The sequence below is a fragment of the Drosophila sulfurigaster genome, chromosome X, assembly GCF_023558435.1.
Source record: "Drosophila sulfurigaster albostrigata strain 15112-1811.04 chromosome X, ASM2355843v2, whole genome shotgun sequence".
NCBI classification, from domain to species: Eukaryota; Metazoa; Arthropoda; class Insecta; order Diptera; family Drosophilidae; genus Drosophila; species Drosophila sulfurigaster.
Window position 1 is genome coordinate 22,372,429 of NC_084885.1, and position 18,094 is coordinate 22,390,522.

The 18,094-nt window shown below is 33.6% G+C and overlaps 1 protein-coding gene across 1 annotated transcript in view; it reads left to right on the top strand.

The window, feature by feature from the left end:
- Positions 1-7,997: 7,997 nt before the first annotated feature.
- The window catches only part of LOC133847174 (uncharacterized), a 39,534-nt gene continuing 29,437 nt past the window's right edge, over positions 7,998-18,094 (top strand). The window contains exon 1 of the mRNA XM_062282009.1: positions 7,998-8,200. The gene's annotated coding sequence lies outside the window, so the exon portion shown is untranslated. The remainder of the gene's footprint in view (positions 8,201-18,094) is intronic.

Sequence of the window (18,094 nt, forward strand, 5' to 3'; positions counted from 1 at the left end):
CAATATTATTGACATTTTTTTATGTGGTATTTCGCTATATTTTTTATATCAAAGTAGGCAGTCTGAGGTATTCAAACAGCCACAAAAAACTGAATGTATAGTATATGAATTTTAATGACTGCACAAATCAAATAATACGATTCAATTGAATTTGCACATTTTGTACACATGCAAATTGCCTTTGAAACTTGTGTAGTTTATTTATTTTATAATAAAAAGTGTATTTACGTAAGTAAAATAAGCATTTGATAGAATAATGCTAAATAACATCGGAAATTCAGCATAATAACAACAAGATTGTCAAAGTATATGTTAAAGTGTTCATGCAATGTTCTCATTTAAATATGTATGTAAATATCCCAACAAAATACCTCACGAATATACAGAAAAAATATTTCGAAAATACTAACATATGCCAAATGCATTATATATGCAAATATGTCGACAAAATACTAAAATATACGAAACGTTTTATTTTGTATACAGATAATCCAACATACCAATGTAAATATACCGAAAAAATACCTCACAAATATCCATATAGAATACAGAAATATACCAAATGTTTTTTTTTGCATATCGATAATCCGATATATTATATAATATAAATATACTTAAAATATACCTCAAAAAATACTAAAATACCATGTATGTAAATATACTAAAAAACCCCGCAAAAATACTGAAATATACGCTTTATCGATAATCCCTTAATGATGCCATAGAGCACAAAATATTCGTGAAAATTAGTTCTTTGATAATATCTAAGCTTTTTAGGCGATCGCAATTAAATTTTCACAGATCATCAAATCGTCAAGAATGTAGAAAGGCAACACTTTATATCTCATATAAAAGTTAATTGCTCATGCCAATTAATTGAAAAACTAGCATATTACAAAAAGAAAGAAAAATAGGAAACATACGAATTATTTATTTATATTTATTTATTATATTATATTTATGAGATGAGCAAAAGCAACTAAGGCTTTTATACTAACCATAATTATAAATAATCTGTATTTTAGATTCTTGAAAAAGAAAATGCAAAATAAACAAAAGTGCATATGGAAATGTTAAATTCAGTCCCACATCTAACTATTCAACATTGTAAAATAGTAGTAAAGAAAATGCTGAAAGGCGGCAATTGAATTCGCATTTAGATAATCGCAAAAGTGCGCTCCCCATATTTGGGCTTAGAGCAGAGCACAACTCTGTGATCAACAAAGCAGCTTCATGGTGAATCTGCAAAGTTTTTGTTTTGTTTCTTTTGCTTTGTTTCTTTGGCATGGAAATTACAAAGTACTAAAGGTAAACTTGAATGGAAAGTGAATTTTGTGGCTTATCTCATCATTTGATTTGCGCAATCTTTTTCTTTTATTATTATTTTGGGGGGATTCTCTTTGCAGTGCATAAAATGACGCAATGAACTAGAGACCGAGACGGAAAATAAAAATTGTCGGCAAGTTCAACTGATCTCTTCTCACGCCTACGCGAGGGGCAAAAAGAGTGTCTGAAGGGGGGAACTTGAGGGGGAGCTTTTCACACACAGATCACTTAACACTGTAGGCCACGGTTCAGTCAAATGAATGTCGTCGTCTTTGGGCCAATGTTCACGCAGCGAAAAACTATTTGAAATTCCCCCCTTTAGGAAAACAAAAGAGAGAAGCAACGGCAACGGCAACAGCAACAATAAAAATAACAATAACAAATAATGACAAGCGTCATAATCGGGCAATATTTACGAACATTATTATATAATTCTCAGCTGTGGCCAGTCCAAATTATTTAATTACTTTATTTTTCTATCTCTTACCTAGCTGCTTTTTTTGTCGTTTGTCTTTTTTCCTTTCTGGTCAGCTAGACTTGGCCCAGTTGTCGGGCAACGACAACAATTTTACAACAATTATTACAAATATTTGCTTAAAATGTAAACTGCTTAATTGTTGTCATACCCTCCACACGCATTCTACAACCTAAAAGTGGGTATGCTAAGCTAGAAGAAACAAGTTTTGTAACTGAAGTAAGCTTTGAAATTTAAGGCGAAATTGAGGCGACTTTGAATGAAACAACTACGATAGCCATTTCACTAAATGTTATCGATAATAATAGTAATATAATAATCGATAGCAATATAAATTTATTTTTAAATCTCGTTAAAAGAGCATAACCAAAATATTTCGAACAAGAATTTTGTAAAACCGAAAATAGAATTCTTCGTCTATACATCGGAATTTAAGCAGCCGATAGTAATAAAAATGTTTTTTTCTTATCGAGTTAAAGAAGAATTATTTTTTGGCTTTTAAGAAAATTGTTTGTCAAATATCTTTACACAGATATTTAGCAATCTAAATGTACTTAAAAGGCAAGTAAAATATATAAAAATCGATAGTCATATGACTAAATGTTATCGATAACAAGCTTACCAGAATCGTTAGTAATACAAATTTATTTTCAAAGTGCGTTAAAGCCGAATATCCAAAATATTTTGAATAAACTTTGTGTTAAGCCTTAAGTCACATAAAGAATTCTTCCTCGATTTGAATATATCGGAACTTAGACAACCGATAGTAATATAAATCTATTTTAACTTTATATAGTTAAAGAATTATTTCCTTGGCTTTTAGAGCAGTGTGTGTCAAATATCTGTACACAGACATTTATAGCAAACTAAATTCATTAAAATAGAGGCGATTGAAAGAAAATTAAATATCGATAGTCGTTTGACTAAATGTTATCGGTAATGAATTAAAACTATTGATAGTAATAAAGCTGAATGTCAGAAACATTTTATTGGTTTTATAGAATAATTTATAGATATTTTCAAGAAGTTAAAATAAATATCGATAGACACTTGAATCACAGCTATCGATAGTAATAAACTAGAATTGCAGAAGTATTCCAATACGTTTTTATCAATTTAATAGAATAAAGAACTAAACGTTCGGGATTGAATTAAAACTATTGATAGTAATAAAGCCGAATTGTAGAAACATTTCAATAGCTTCATTGGTTTTATAGAATAATTTATACATATTTTCAAGAAGTTAAAATAAATATCGATAGACACTTGAATCACAACTATCGATAGTAATAAAGTAGAATTGCAGAAACATTCCAATAGCCTTCTATCAATTTAATAGAATAAAGAATTGCTTGCTCTATTTACAGGGTATTTGCGAGCCGTGCATTCGCCGTGCTGCGTATTACTTTTGCTTCACATAATTGTGTGCATTTCTTTTGTTTTCATTGCTTTGCGTTGCTTCGCTCGCGCTTTGCATAAGCGGAACACGACGAATTTCAATTTAGTTGACCAGACTGCCTGATCCATCCGCTGGCATTTTGCTCGCTTTTTTGGCCAAGTCTTGGATGGAGGAAAGACAGGTAGAAAGAGAGGGTGAGAGAGAAATAGAGAGAGAGAGAGAGAAAAGAGATCTTGGCAAGCGCGTCGCAAAACTCTTCATTTGTATGCCACATGGGGCTGGCTGTGGGTGTCTCGCTTGCGGAAAGAAAGAAAGAAAGTAACAGAAGACAGCGACGACAGTAAAAAAAACTGTTGCACGAGCTACGCCACTTGAGCGCCAATTAAATGTTGCTGCTGCTGTTGCTGTCATTGCCATTGTTATAGTTGTATTTTTTGTTTTGTTATTGCTTTTGCATTGATTTGATTGTTTGCTGTCTTCATTTTTATTTGCCAAAATAATAAATAAATACGAAACGACGCACAGGAAACTAGCGAACTGTGACGAACTAACTGACTGACTGACTAACTGAGTGACTGACTGACTGCCTGGCACAATGCATTGCATGCCAATTGAGTGACCATCAAACTGTAAGCACAGCACAGCACAGTGCATGCTCAACCGTCAGTTGGAGAGTCGCTCGCTTATTTGCTTGTTCGATGCCAAAGCCGAAAAGGAAACTCACTTGGCACTCGAAACACTCAAACACTTGAGCACGAGTTCAACGAGAGCAAAAGTGAATAGAGAGTGAATGAATAGCACACATTTGTACATATATATATATATATTTGATATTTGATTCACTTTAAAATAGTAATACAATTGCCCATTTATCATAAGAGTAAAAGTTTAGCAAACATTTGTTTAGCACGCGTTGCGCTCGCTTTAATTGAATTCATATCTTTTTGCTCACATAACAAATTCAATTTTATTATGCACTTCAATTTCTTCTTCTCACAAATAATTTAAATAACTTTTTTATTAGATATGACAGACATTAATTAGATTTTAATTAAATTGCATTTGCTTAACTTTTTCAATTCAGAAGACTAAAATGCAAATTGTTAATTTAATTTCTATTTAAAACAAACAAATGCAACAAATGTAATTTTAAGCGATACCTTATCTAATTTTTACTTAGAATTGTAAATATGTAGTTTAAGACATACCTTCAGAAATTCTTTTTATTTACCAGCACAGAAAATATTAATTGTGAAGAAATTTGAAAGATTTGGCTCTTCAATCATCATTTTATTCTTAAGACAAAAAAACATTTCAAATTATGTTTTTGTTTGTTAAAATGTTGGATCCTCATTTAATTATAACCAAATTTGTGTCATGTGGTCTTTGTTCTTGGGTTCAAATTCGGTTTGGTTTGTACATCAAAAGTGGAAAGTGTTAAAATTGTATAACACCTTTTTTATTCATTTAAAATAGTAGAAATTTTAGAATGCATCAAGCATTCTTTGATTTAAGATTTTGGTTCATTTTAGAGATTTTTTCATTCGTGAATCTAGAATTTTTGTAGAATTTTGATCTTGATTTTAGACTAAACATTATTGGTTCAATTTTGACATCATATAATCTTGATTCAATATGTTATTCTTAATTTAAGCACGTTTTTTCTTTCTGTGTGCCCTTAGAATATTTGCTATATTGGCTAGTAGTTAATTTATTATCAACTTTACCACTTTAAACTCTATTCTCGCAACTGCATTGAATAGATCACATGCCAGCCCATCCGTGATATGAAATGAGCTACACTTTGTGGCGTGTTGAGGCGCATATAAACACTCGAGAGTGAAGAACACCTTTGGGCCAAATTAGTTGGCACTTACGTATGTGGCATCAGCATCTCATGTGTTGCCTGTTGCTTCAGGCTGCCACGAGAGCAGCACTCAAAAACAGCCGCAATGCCACTCAAGGCAGCAAATGGTGGCAAAGCAAAGCAAAGCGAAGCACAGCGAACTGCAATTACATGCTGCAAATTGAGTGCAGCATGCCTCATGCCACATGCCACATGCCCCTTACTTACTTACAAGCAACAACAGCAGACACCTGGCCTGCTGGTCACTTTGACTCTCGGATGTCAAATGCATTCGCTCCTTGCTGCCAGAATTAGCATGCAAATGCAACTCGAACTCGAACTCGAACTCAAACTCAAACTCAAACTCGAAAGCAAACACAAATTCATATTCGTAATTGTATTTGGTATTCGTGAATTCCTGCAATTGCTTTACTACTTTATCGAGCTGTAAATTCAAGTGCTATTTCACACTGCCAACTTGCAACTTGCAACTGGCAGGCGATTAATCTGCCAACAAATAGCCAACTGAGAAACACTGCGAGGGCGGCCTAAAAAATTGCTTCTGTTTTAAATGCATTTGAATTTTTCTCAGTACTTTAATTCATATACTAATAAAGAATAAAAGAAAAGAAGCTTTTCTAAAATCAAAATTTTAGTCTAAGCACTAAGAATTTGAATCTAAAAAATGCGCACGAAAATCTTGAACTAAGAAGACGCATCTTGATCTCGAGCATATTTAAAAATCAAGTTCTTTTATCAGAGACTTTTGTAACTTAACTTTAGTATTTTAGTTCTTATTTAGAGATCTTGGAAGTTTTTTTTTTAAGAATAATGTTTTTTTCTTAGTCTTTTTTTAAGAACACAATTATTAAAAGAATTTCGCCCGATTTTAGAAACTATTTTGTACATAGAAATGTTTAAGCTAGAAATTTAATTAACAAATTGAAAGCTGCAGTCGAGTGTACTCGATTGTGATATATCGTGAATAAAAATAATGCAGTATTAATTTTAAAATATACCAAAGTAATATACGGAAGCACTAAGTATATATTATACCAAAAGCTACATATGGTATATAGATATAGTAATACATTAAACTTTTATCTATAACATACTCTAAATCAAATAGTAAAATTGGTTTTTTGTTTATATATTATATAATAATATAATATAATAATAAAAATCAAGCTGAAGGCCTTTACAGGAAGTGCTTTAGTAATAGTGTTAGTGTTAATTTTAATTAGTATATTTAAACTTTTTCTTGAAGACTCAAGTAATTACTAACAACAACAATATAATTTAAGCATTTTTTATATTTGTGTTATTATTTATTTATATTTTTCTTTATATATTATTTTATATATTATTATTGTGTTACGCTGATTACTTATTAGCCCACCCTCGCAACAGTTGTATAGAAAGCATCGTTAGCTGGTAAATTTGAATTGAGAACTATTTAAGCATTTGACAGAGCGACACTTGAAGTCAGACTTTCAGTTGACAGCCACTATAACGCAAAGTATAATTCTAATAAATAATAATAATACTAATTTTTGTATTGAAAACCCTTAAGATAATTAAATTCATTCATATTTAGCAATAACAAGTCGAGTGTGCTCGACTATGAGATACCCGCTGCTTATTTTGAATAAAATCAAAACGGTGCAGTATTTTTCTTAGAATATACCAAACGAATAAGCCGAAAAAGTACTACAAATATACAAAATTACATATTTGACATGTGGATATAGTACTACATTCAAAATTTACCATGAAGTTCTAAAATATAACAGATTATCAGCCAAGAAACTAAGACCCGTATACAAAAGAATTTTCTAAATAACTTCTACAATTTTTATTTGATCACAATCAAATTTTCAGGAATCATAAAAACTAAAGTAATTATTATTATACGGGGCGGAAGTGGGCGTGGTAAAACTCGAGACAAACTTGATCTGCTTGCAAACATCAAAAGTGCTGTCGAAAAAATAAAATATCTCTATTTTGTATAATCTCTGAGATCTAGGTGTTCATACAGACGGACAGACAAACGAACGTACATGACTATATCGTCTCGTCTGTTGACGCTGTTCAAGAATATATATAATTTATAGGGTCGGAGTTGCCTCTTTCTGCCTGTTACTTACATTTCCTACCCTTCTATCTTAAGGTTAACGGGTATTAAAATGAATTTGATTAATATAAAGAGTTCCATTTCATTTCGAATTTACTGCCACGCAATTTCCATTTAGTTCTTTGTCATAATTACGAAAAGGAAATGCAAAACAATAATTATTCATCGCAGCCTTCAAGTTGCATAAAGTTAGTATATTACTTTCATAAGTTTGCAATTTCTAGAAACTTTTCTTTTGACTTGAGCATAAAATGAAGTCTACTGCAATGAGATCTTTATTTTGTCTAATGAAATTATAGAAAAGCAAATCGTTGATGAATTTTATATAATTTTTTTTAAATTCTGTAAATTTTATTACTTTATTATATTGCAACAGTTACTGCGCTTCTAATGCTTCCCATGGCTGTTAGTGCAACTGTTATTGTTACTGTTAATGTTACTGTTAATGTGGCTGCTACTGTTAGCTTCACTGTTAATTTTATTGCTGTAATTATTGTGCTGTTATTGCAATTGATGTGTTGTGCGTTTGTTTTTATTTGTTGTTTTTTTGTCTTATTTCTTCTGTTATTCGACGCAATTTACTTTTTTCTGTGGCACAAATGTGGGCAAAGTTAAGCTGTGCCATGCCCCAGCCTGGCCACACACACACACACACAGACCTCCACACATACATACCCAGGAAAAAGAACGAGAAATGTGGCGCGGGGCAAGTCGCCAATTTAATCGGGACTGAACACACGAGGCGCCAATTCCGAGTCGTGTCGTGTTCGTTGCAGCATCAGCAACAGCAAACAGCAGCAGCCAACGACTGAGTTCTTCAGTTCGCATTTGTGTCGCCCAGTGGCAGGTTGTCTTGCCTCACGCGTCCTGTGGCCTGCCGCAGATAGAAATTCAAACAAAATCCGAGCGACGTACAAAATAACAGTTGCAAATTTGAAACGAGGCGTTGCCAAAAAAAAAAAGTAAAAATTGCTCTTCTTTTTTTGTGTTGTTGTTGTTGCGGATATCTTCACACACGCTGTGAGTATTGATGTGAACATGCACCTCACAGAAGACTGTGACTAGCTTAAGTATGTGTGTGTGTTTAGTTGCAACATGTGGCGGCGATTAACTTGCGCCGTTTAAATCCTGTCTTTCTGTTTGTCTGTTTGTCGAGTGTCCTTTTTCACATTTTGACATTCGGGCAAAAGCCTCTGTAATCTTTCACGCCTGCCACCAACGCCGCGCCGCGCCGTACGCTGTGGCATGCCTCATCTATTATTTAGCTGCACGAAAGTCAACATAACAAAATAACCGAAAAAAAATAAGGCGAAAAATAAATATAAATAAATGAAAGGCAGCAAATCAAGCATACGCCGCATAAACACGAAGAGTGTCACTTGCCATTTGCATTTCACTTTAGTTTGAAGAGCATTGTACAGTTGCAGAAGCACTGCTGGATGCTCTTCTTCGTGCTGATCTTAACTTTCGAGTGATTGTCTTCGCTTGTTAGCTGGCAATTGCATAATGAGTTTGCCGGCGCAAAGTTGAATTTATTATCAACTTTCTGTCTGTAGTTGCCCCAAACTGGGGCATGCCACACACTTTTCTCCTCTCTCTCTCCACTGCTGTGTGCAACAGTTTCATTTTATTATATTCTTTCGCTTGTCCAGTTTAATTGGCTTAGTGCGGCTTAAAAGGTAAGGCTTTAAGTGGCAACAAAACGTCGCGACGTTGCGACTCGAGCTCATTGACCTCGCCTCGCCTCGCCTCCTCTCCCGAAGTGGGCGTGGCAACTGCTACCCTCATGTTGTCGCTATGTCTCTGTTGCTAGGTCGCTAAAGCGTCGTTAAACGCGCCGCATTAAATTATCTTTAGATTTATGACCTTTTGCTCCACACACACAAAAGTGCGGCGCATCATCAAAATCAGGTAAAAATTAATTCTCATAATCCAAGATTTTTATCGTGCATTGTTTTTCATTTGCAAATTGTTGCTTGACGGCGAACAATTTCTTTGCGAAATATGCTACAGAAATTGCTCTTAAAAAAGTACTTGATGATAAAATATTATCAAACTGTCTCCAGTTCGTATGCGAAATACAAATTATGATTGCGAGATATTAGGACTTATAAAAATCATAATTCTTAGTAATGTCTTCAAATAAAAATGAAGAGTGCGCATTTCGAATTGAGGATTCTACTAAATTTAAGAAATATTTAATCACATTATCACAAATTCTTAAACGTCAATTAAGAATTTATTAAAAATATTGTTCTTTATAAATATATATGTAATCACATTTTTGGGTTTATTCAAGAAATACTTTTGTATGGAAAATCTGGTATATTTCGAATGTAGCGCTTCATTGATGGCCCTCAGTATATTTGTAGTTTTTGTGGCATACTATTTGGTATATTTTAAAACGAATGCTACACTGTTTTGTCTTTATTCAAATATACCAAATATGGCATTTGGTATATTTTAGCATTTATATGGTATATTATTTGTTGTATTTTAAGCAAAACACTAAACTCTTTTGCTTTTATTTACAATGGAAAGCGGGTATCTCACAGTCGAGCACACTCTACTGTACTTCGAAAATTATTTTGTTTAATAAATTTCAATCACACTTCAAGCCCATTTGATAGGCATTAAATATGTTTTGAGGCTTAATATAATGACAATTTTTGCTACATGAAAGAATTCAAAATAATGAGCGCATTTTGTTATTATTTCGTAAAAATATAATACCGTTTTTGTCACAAATATAAATATTTGTGTTGAATCGAATTTCTAGAAAACGAACGAATTGTGAAGAGAAACAAATGAACGGATTTTGTATTCAATAAATATTTTTCTATGTTTAAAGAAAATGATGTTGAGTAGAGGAAATATTAAAACATTTCCATCACACATTAAAATGATATGTTTATTATTAAATTACGTTTCGGTTTTAATGCTTATATGCCTACATAAATATTATTGCCGCGCGTTAAAATGTTATTGTTATGATTTAATTGTAATTTGACACATTAATTCTAGGCGACACATTTTTGTGCGTGAAATATAAACTGGTATTATACATCAAATTTAATAGTCGCCAATAAATGTTGTTCAACGGTGTAATGCAATGTGATCTGAGCCAGCTAAATCAGACTAAAGTGTATATGGAAAGTAAGCAGACGAATTCTGGATTCTGAATTGCTGGAATGTCTGAGTCCTGAGTTTGTGCTCTCGTTTCAATTATTGCTCTCCAAATGAAAAGTCCTAAATTACATTTCAAATGAGATTTAATGGCCGAGGCAGAGCCAAAAGTCCAAGCACAATTGCGAGCAATGTGTGTTTGTTGCCTGCTTTTAGGTGCTTGACTTCACATAAAGCTAAACAAGAAAGAAAAACAACTTGGAAAGCTACAATCATGTGTGCTCGACTGTGAGATACTCGATAAGCATTTTGATTAAAGGCAGAACAGTGTGACATTATTCTAATATACCCAAAAATACTGTAATATAACTTACAGTATTATTTGGTATATTGATATACTAATGCATTTCAAATATACCATAATGTATAATAATGTAGAATAATAATAATAATAATAATAATAATAATAATAATAATAATAATAATAATAATAATAATAATAATAATAATAATAATAATAATAATAATAATAATAATAATAATAATAATAATAATAATAATAATAATAATAATAATAATATATTATATATATGAAATAATTCAAAGTCTCATCATTTTAAAAATATACCAAAAGCTTCATTTGGTATATTGATATTCTATTAAATTCCAAATATACCATAGAGTACAATAAGACATTATTCTTAAAATATACCAAAAGACGTATTCGGTATTTTTATATACTATTCCATTCACAGTATACCATAGAGTACAACATATATCAGATTGTTAAACCTCTACCCATTTTGTATAAAGACAAAACAGTGTAACATAATCCCAATATACCAAAAAAGTACTAAAATATAGCAAAGGTATTATTCGGTATATTGACATAGTATTACACTCAAAATATACAATAAATTACAAAATGTGACAGATTGTTAACAGTTTTTTTGCCACATAAAGTATTCCTTGAATATCTGGGGACAATTTTTATCTAATCACAATCAAATTTTTGAGGGAATGATATATACTGTTTTGTGTGTGCCAAAAATTATGACTCTAGCTTTAAAATTGCTCTTAATATTCGATTTTTCCATTTTGAGGTGACCGAAGTTGGCGTGGCACAAGCTTAAGGCAGGTGCTTAGAGGGACATAGCTGATCAAAAATATATATATATATTACTTTATGGTGTCGGAGTTGGCTCCATCTGTCTGTTACCTAAATTTTCTGGTATGCACAAATTTCGAATTCCCTTCTACCTTTTTGGGGTAGCGGGTATAAAGCGAGAAGCCGACTTGCATTTGCTTTTGATTTATGTCAGCTTTGCAGTAACTTTTTCTATTTCGTTGCTGCAAGGGGCTGTACTTTAATAAGGGCAGCTCCCGAGAGTGTAGAAGCGGAGCGATGTCTGCTAGATGAGAGTAAAAGTCTTTTTGTCAGGTGCGCCTAAAAGTAGACTACAATTTGCCATTTATAGCGACAACGTGGGCAACAGCTGAAGAGCTCTCAAGTTGCCGCGCACAAGTTGTTGTACAACGCAACAGGCACAAGTACAAGTTCAAGTCTTACCTCCTTCTCTACCCCTCTACTCTGCTGCCACACCTCTCAAAGTTTGGGTTAAGTCAACTCGACTGCGATTCCTGTTCATCAACGCAAGAGCGAGAGTTTTATAAATTCATTAAGCGCCTGAAATATGCATAAACATAATTTGGTTTTGTAATTAACATTTTTGAGCAAAGCCAACGAGCAAAGCTGCAGCTGCTCTTCATCTCACTTCTCTTTTCTTTTTTTGCTTTTGGTCTGTCACACGCGGCGTATGAGCAATGCGGTGCTAACCAAGCAGCTTGCCTTCAACGTTTGCCCGCTAATTGAATCATTTTTGTCCATCTTCTCTTCTGGCCGTCCCTTTTGTATGTTTTTATTTTTACCGCCGCCGTTGCTTTAATTAAGCAACAAAAAGAAAAACAACACAAAGTGTGGCAAGGATTCAACTATATTCCATGTTGCTTAACCAAAACACGTGCTTGAATTTCTCTACAAAAAATTCGTGCAGCCAAAGACAAAACCAAAAAAACACCAAAAAAAAAAATGGGCAAGAATGTGGAAAATGTTCAAAATGCCAAAGGGCCTAAACGCGATGTTCTTGTTGCCGCTGCTGGTGTTGCCCCCTTCCCCTCAAAAAAAAGTGGTATGTGGGCGTGGTCAAGTTCAAGTTATGTTCAACTTTTGCTTTCAAGCACGACGACGACGACGACGCGCTCGTCATACATATTTGTGTTATCCTGGCCAAAAAGGCCTTGCTAACTAGTGCAAATATATGCAGTGAGTGGCATTAGGGTTGCACACTTCTACATACAACATTTTAAATTGAATTCAACCTCAAGGAACTCTGAGTGTGGTCACATTAGAGCGCCCAAATATCACGTACTGTTTCTTCTATACGCTAGCTTCGAAAATGAATTGAAATGCATGGGAAGATCTCCATATTATAAGCTTTTCTTCTTTCTTATTATTAAATGGTAATATAGTAATAATAATATTATTAATAATAATATATTCTGAACTTACCACAACAAAAACTTAGCTGCAGCTGCGAGTTTATGTCAATCTAGAAACAAATAAAATATTATGATTAGTTATAAATTTTTTTGAATTTTTTACCTATGCCTAGGAATTGTTGGACATAAGTATTTTATGGATTACAAATTGAATATTTAATATACTGAAATATATACCGATTAACTGGACATTCCAATAATTTCAGCACAATTGCTTTATAGCTTCTGACTGATACATTAAAATGGTTTTCGACTTTTGTGCTACATTTAGAAATCGTTTTACTTTCGTAGAAAGATAATTTAAAATAGTTATTGACTTTTAGCACACTCTCAAAACTCATTATACATTCGTAATTTGTGTATAATATTTAATATACTGAAATGTAGACGATTTAACTGCGTATTCTAAAATTTTTAGGCACAGTTTTTCAATGTCTAAGAGAGTCTTTAATAGCCGAGGGTAACTTCTGATGCAGAATTGAAAATAGTTCTTGACTCTAAGCATACTTCTAAAATGCATTTACTAAAATACTAAATATACAATGTTGACCTGCATATTCAGAAAATTACATGCCAAATATCTTTAATGGCCAAGGGTAACTTCTAACTGATTCTTAGAAATAGTTCTTGACTTTTAGCACTCTTAAAAAAATAATTTCATATTCGCAAATTGCAAAACACAAATTGTATATTTAATATACTGAAATATCGACGATTTAAGAGCATAATGTAAAAATTTCAGCATAATTGGTTAACAGCTAAGAAAGTCTTTAACAGCTTAGATATTATCTAATAGATAAAAACAATTCTCGACTTTAGCACACTTCAAAACCTTATTTGACATTCGTCATTTGTTGATTGCAAACTTATTATTTAATACACTGAAATGTACACCTTTGAAAAGCATATTCTTAAAATTTCAGCACAATTGCGTGGCCTAGGGTATGTGCCTAGTCGTTCACTGCCGCCCCATCAATACCAGGAATTCTTTGTACCTTTTTGTCTATATTTCTTCTGTATTTCTTTGCCACTTGTTGAAACTCATTAATTTCTGATGATGGGCAAAAAAGTTTTTCGTTGATTCCAATTGTAAAGGATACGTGCTGACCTTTTTTTTTATGTGTATATTCGTTGTGGGCGGGGTAGCAGGGGGCGTGGTCGTATGCATATCCTTGTAGCTGTAGCTGTAGCTGAGCATTGTTCTGCCTACATTTATTTGCGTTGAGTATTATTTAATTTACATGAAAATGTCAGATAGAGACAAAACCTCTTTCTCTCTGTGGGAGGGGGGCGTGGCTGGGTATATGCTATGGTTAACAGCTCTATAAGCACAACCAACAACAACAAGGAAGCACATGCAGCATGCTTGATATCGCGCTGTTGCCATCCCATTCGAAGGCAGCTGTGCAGAAACCGGCAGATAATCTAAGCAAAACAATGCAAACAGCGATGACAGCAACCACAGCAACAACAACAGCAACAAGGATAACAACAACAACAGCAACAGCAGCAGCAGCAGCAGCAACTGGAATCAGGCTGCTGATGTGCTAAGGATCCACGAGCTGCAGTTTATCCGACTCTGTCTCTGTGTCTGCGTCTGTCTCGAGTGTCCTGCTCTAGAAATGCAGGCCACAGTTGATGCGACAGCACTTGAGACTCGCTCTGTTGCAAGACGAAGAAGGGGGGCTGTTGCATGGGAGATGGAGGGGCAGCTATTTGCTGTGCTCTAAAAGCATGTGGCTTTGACTTAATGTGCATAGTTCGCAGCCAAAGCAACAATATGCCAACTGCTACTCGCGTCTTGCTGGACAACAGCATCGAGACACACTTCATGATTAGCCACACGACTAGCATTTTTCCTGTATTTTTCAAATTACAAAATAATGAAGTGACTAAACAGAAGAATTCTATTAGTTCCTTTGAATTTAAGTTCAATGCTATTTACTGTCTGCTCCATCATTATTTCCAGGGGAAAGAAACAAATGACCACCACTTTTAGACTGACCGTTTTAGCAACTTTTATGTGCCTAAATTTGTCACGGAAATGGTAAAGAACAAAACAACCACATCACTGAAAAAATTCGCGATATAAAAGTTAAATTATTGAATGAAATAGATTAACAAATACAAATATAAAAATAACCTTAACAACACTTGCATGGAAATTGACAAATATATTGACAAAGCTTTTATTTCTCTTTAAGAACCATTGAGCAATTCTAATTTAAGTATGAGGTGATACATATGTAAGTACCCTGTAGGTTGATACACAGTTCAGGGCAAAGTAACCATATATGTGTATTGTTAAGTAGTAATAGATATTCAGCGCGTCAAACTTGTAGTGTTATTCCATAATAATACCCATAGGGTAGACCAATGCGCCTGTAACTATTAAAGCATAAAAATCATGAACACATTTACTTCTAGCTAAGTATAACAAGTAAGAAAGTACCCATATTCAATAAAACCATCTAAAAATATACCATTAAAATATACCTAAGCCTATGCTTGGTATAGGCATTTTAGAAGAAGATAGTTTTAGAAGATAGTTTTATTACAAATGGATACCTTCTTACTTGTTATATTTAGCTAGAAGTAAACATGCTCATGACATTTAAGCTTTAAGTTTCTAACTGATTCTATTTCAATAAATATAATTTTTCTACTATTTTTTATGTTTATTTAAGAAAATATTTTATTGAGTGCTCCTCGACTTTAACAAGTCCCAATATAAGCTTTTTATAAGAAGCTTTTGTTTTTATATTGCATTTTTTGGAAACTATTAATCCTATTATTATTGTATTAGTCAATCTTATCAAATAATTGAGCAAATACACATTTATTCTTTAGCGAACCTTTCATTGTCAGAGCTGATTGCCAAATGTTGCAATGGCAAATATTTGTGAAGAACAAACACAACTCGTTAAATGCTTTAGCAACACATGCATTTGCGCTCGTTAAGAAGAGTATTTACAGGGTATTAGAGAGAGAGAGAGAGAGGGAGAGGATATAAAATAAAATGAAGCAAGCGAAAGCAAAAAAGGTTGACAGCGCATAAAAAATGTTCGTGAATAAGATTGTTACGACTTGGGGGACTCCCCGCGGTGGCAACCGAGAGTCGTCACTAGCAGCAAATAGAGACGCGAATCACCACGACAGAAAGAGAGAGATGGGTGTGTACAAGAGAGGGAGAGAGTGAGAGAGAGACAGAGAGTGAGAGTAACAAGGGAGCTGTTAAGCGACAACAGAATCGAAGAAATGAAGATGAAGACGCGCGCAACTGAAGCTTAGAAGGCAAAGTGCGAGCTGAGCTTTCAAATACTAATGGCTTGAGATAATCTCTAACAACGAGTGCGAATGCGAATGCGACTATGAGTACTCATAGTATGTATGTATGTATGTGAATGCCCGTTAAGAGAGCGACAACTGTAAGCCGATAACAAGCAGTCGATGGATGCCACAAGTTGTTGCCGCAAAAACGAACGCAATCAATAAAGTTGAAGCTACTTAAGCACAAATTTCAAATTTCATTTAATATTCAATTATGAAATTGCAGCAAAACATTTATGCTGCTGAAATTTGATTTTTGCTTTCGTTATTTTGTGCCAACTGAATTGACATTCTTGAAAGACGACTGCCTCAACCTTTGCTTCCCCCTGAACTCCCCTCGAACTTTGCCTTTCCCCCTTTTTATACCCGCTACCCACAGGGAAGAAGGGTATTATAACTTTGGATAATGTATGTAAAAGTCAGAAGGCGGCATCTCCGACCCTATACAGTATATATTATATATTCTTGATTAGGGTCAACAGTCGCGAAGATATGGGTCTTAGTTGCTTTGGCTGACAATCTGGTATATTTTGCACTCTATGGTATAATTTGTAGTATATAATGAATACATACATACATATGTATTTCAATGTGCCAAACATACACTCTAGTATATTTTTGTATTTTGCGGTATATTAATTTGGTATATTTTTATTGCAATATACCAACCATTACATTTGATATATTTTCAGGATTTTTGTGGTATGTAAATGTGGTATATTTTATATCAATATACCAAATATTACATTTAGTATATTTTCGGTATATTCATTTGGTATATTTTAAAACTAATACCATACTTCAGTATATTTTTTGCATTTTGCCGTATATTAATTCGGTTTATTTTTATACCAATATACCAAACATTACCTTTGATACATTTTCAGTATTTTTGTGGTATATAAATGTGGTAATATTTTTGAGGAATATTAATTTGGTATATTTTAAAACTAATACCGCACTATTTTGCTTCTATGCACAATGGGCATCGGGTATCTCACAGTCGAGCCCACTGGACTATAGCTTTCTTATTTGTTTTATTTTTTCGTTGTTGCTGCCTTTGGCAGTCAGTCGGCAAATATATGCCATAATATTTTTATGTATTTGCTGCCATGTGAATGAAAAACAAGCATGAATAATGCCGCAAGCAGAATGCGTGCGATGCGCGACTGCGACAAATACCCTGCAAGGGGATAAAACGTGAAATGTATGGCAGAGATTTTCAAAGGTTTTGCAAGCACTGATTGGCAGCGATAAATACCCTGCAAGAAAAATAAAGCAGCATACATAACTTAATTGATGCGAAAGCTGACAAGCATTAATGCCAGCGAATTCATATAATTGATAGACTGTGTTAAATACTCTGCAAAACGAACACGAATAGAGCATGAATAAGAGCTGAAATTTAATTTCATAACTATGTTTCACAAGTACTGAATACTGTGATCAAACCTTGTACGAAATCGCGTTGATGAACTGCACTAAATTCCCTGTAAATAAGAGAGTGCGGCAATAAAAACTTAATAGAATCGGGAGATAAAATGCATTACAACGTTTGACAAGCACTGAAGGCTTGATGAATTGTGCTAAAGAATAGGATATAAATAAAAGAAAAACTTCAATATTTGGAATAGGTTATTATAAGAATTAAAATCTGTGATCAAATCTACTTGAAGATTTGACAAGCACTGAATACACTGATCAAACTTAGTCGCAGGTTTATCAAGCACTGTAGACTGTAAAACTGAATTTGCACTGCAAAGTGAGAAAAAATCAAGTTGAAGCTGACATAGTCACAAATTTCTTTGAGATGAAGTGCGTGCGAGTCGTATATACCGCATTGACTAATTCTTGGGAGGGTATATAGAAGGGGGCATAGGGAAAAAACCAAAAAAAAAA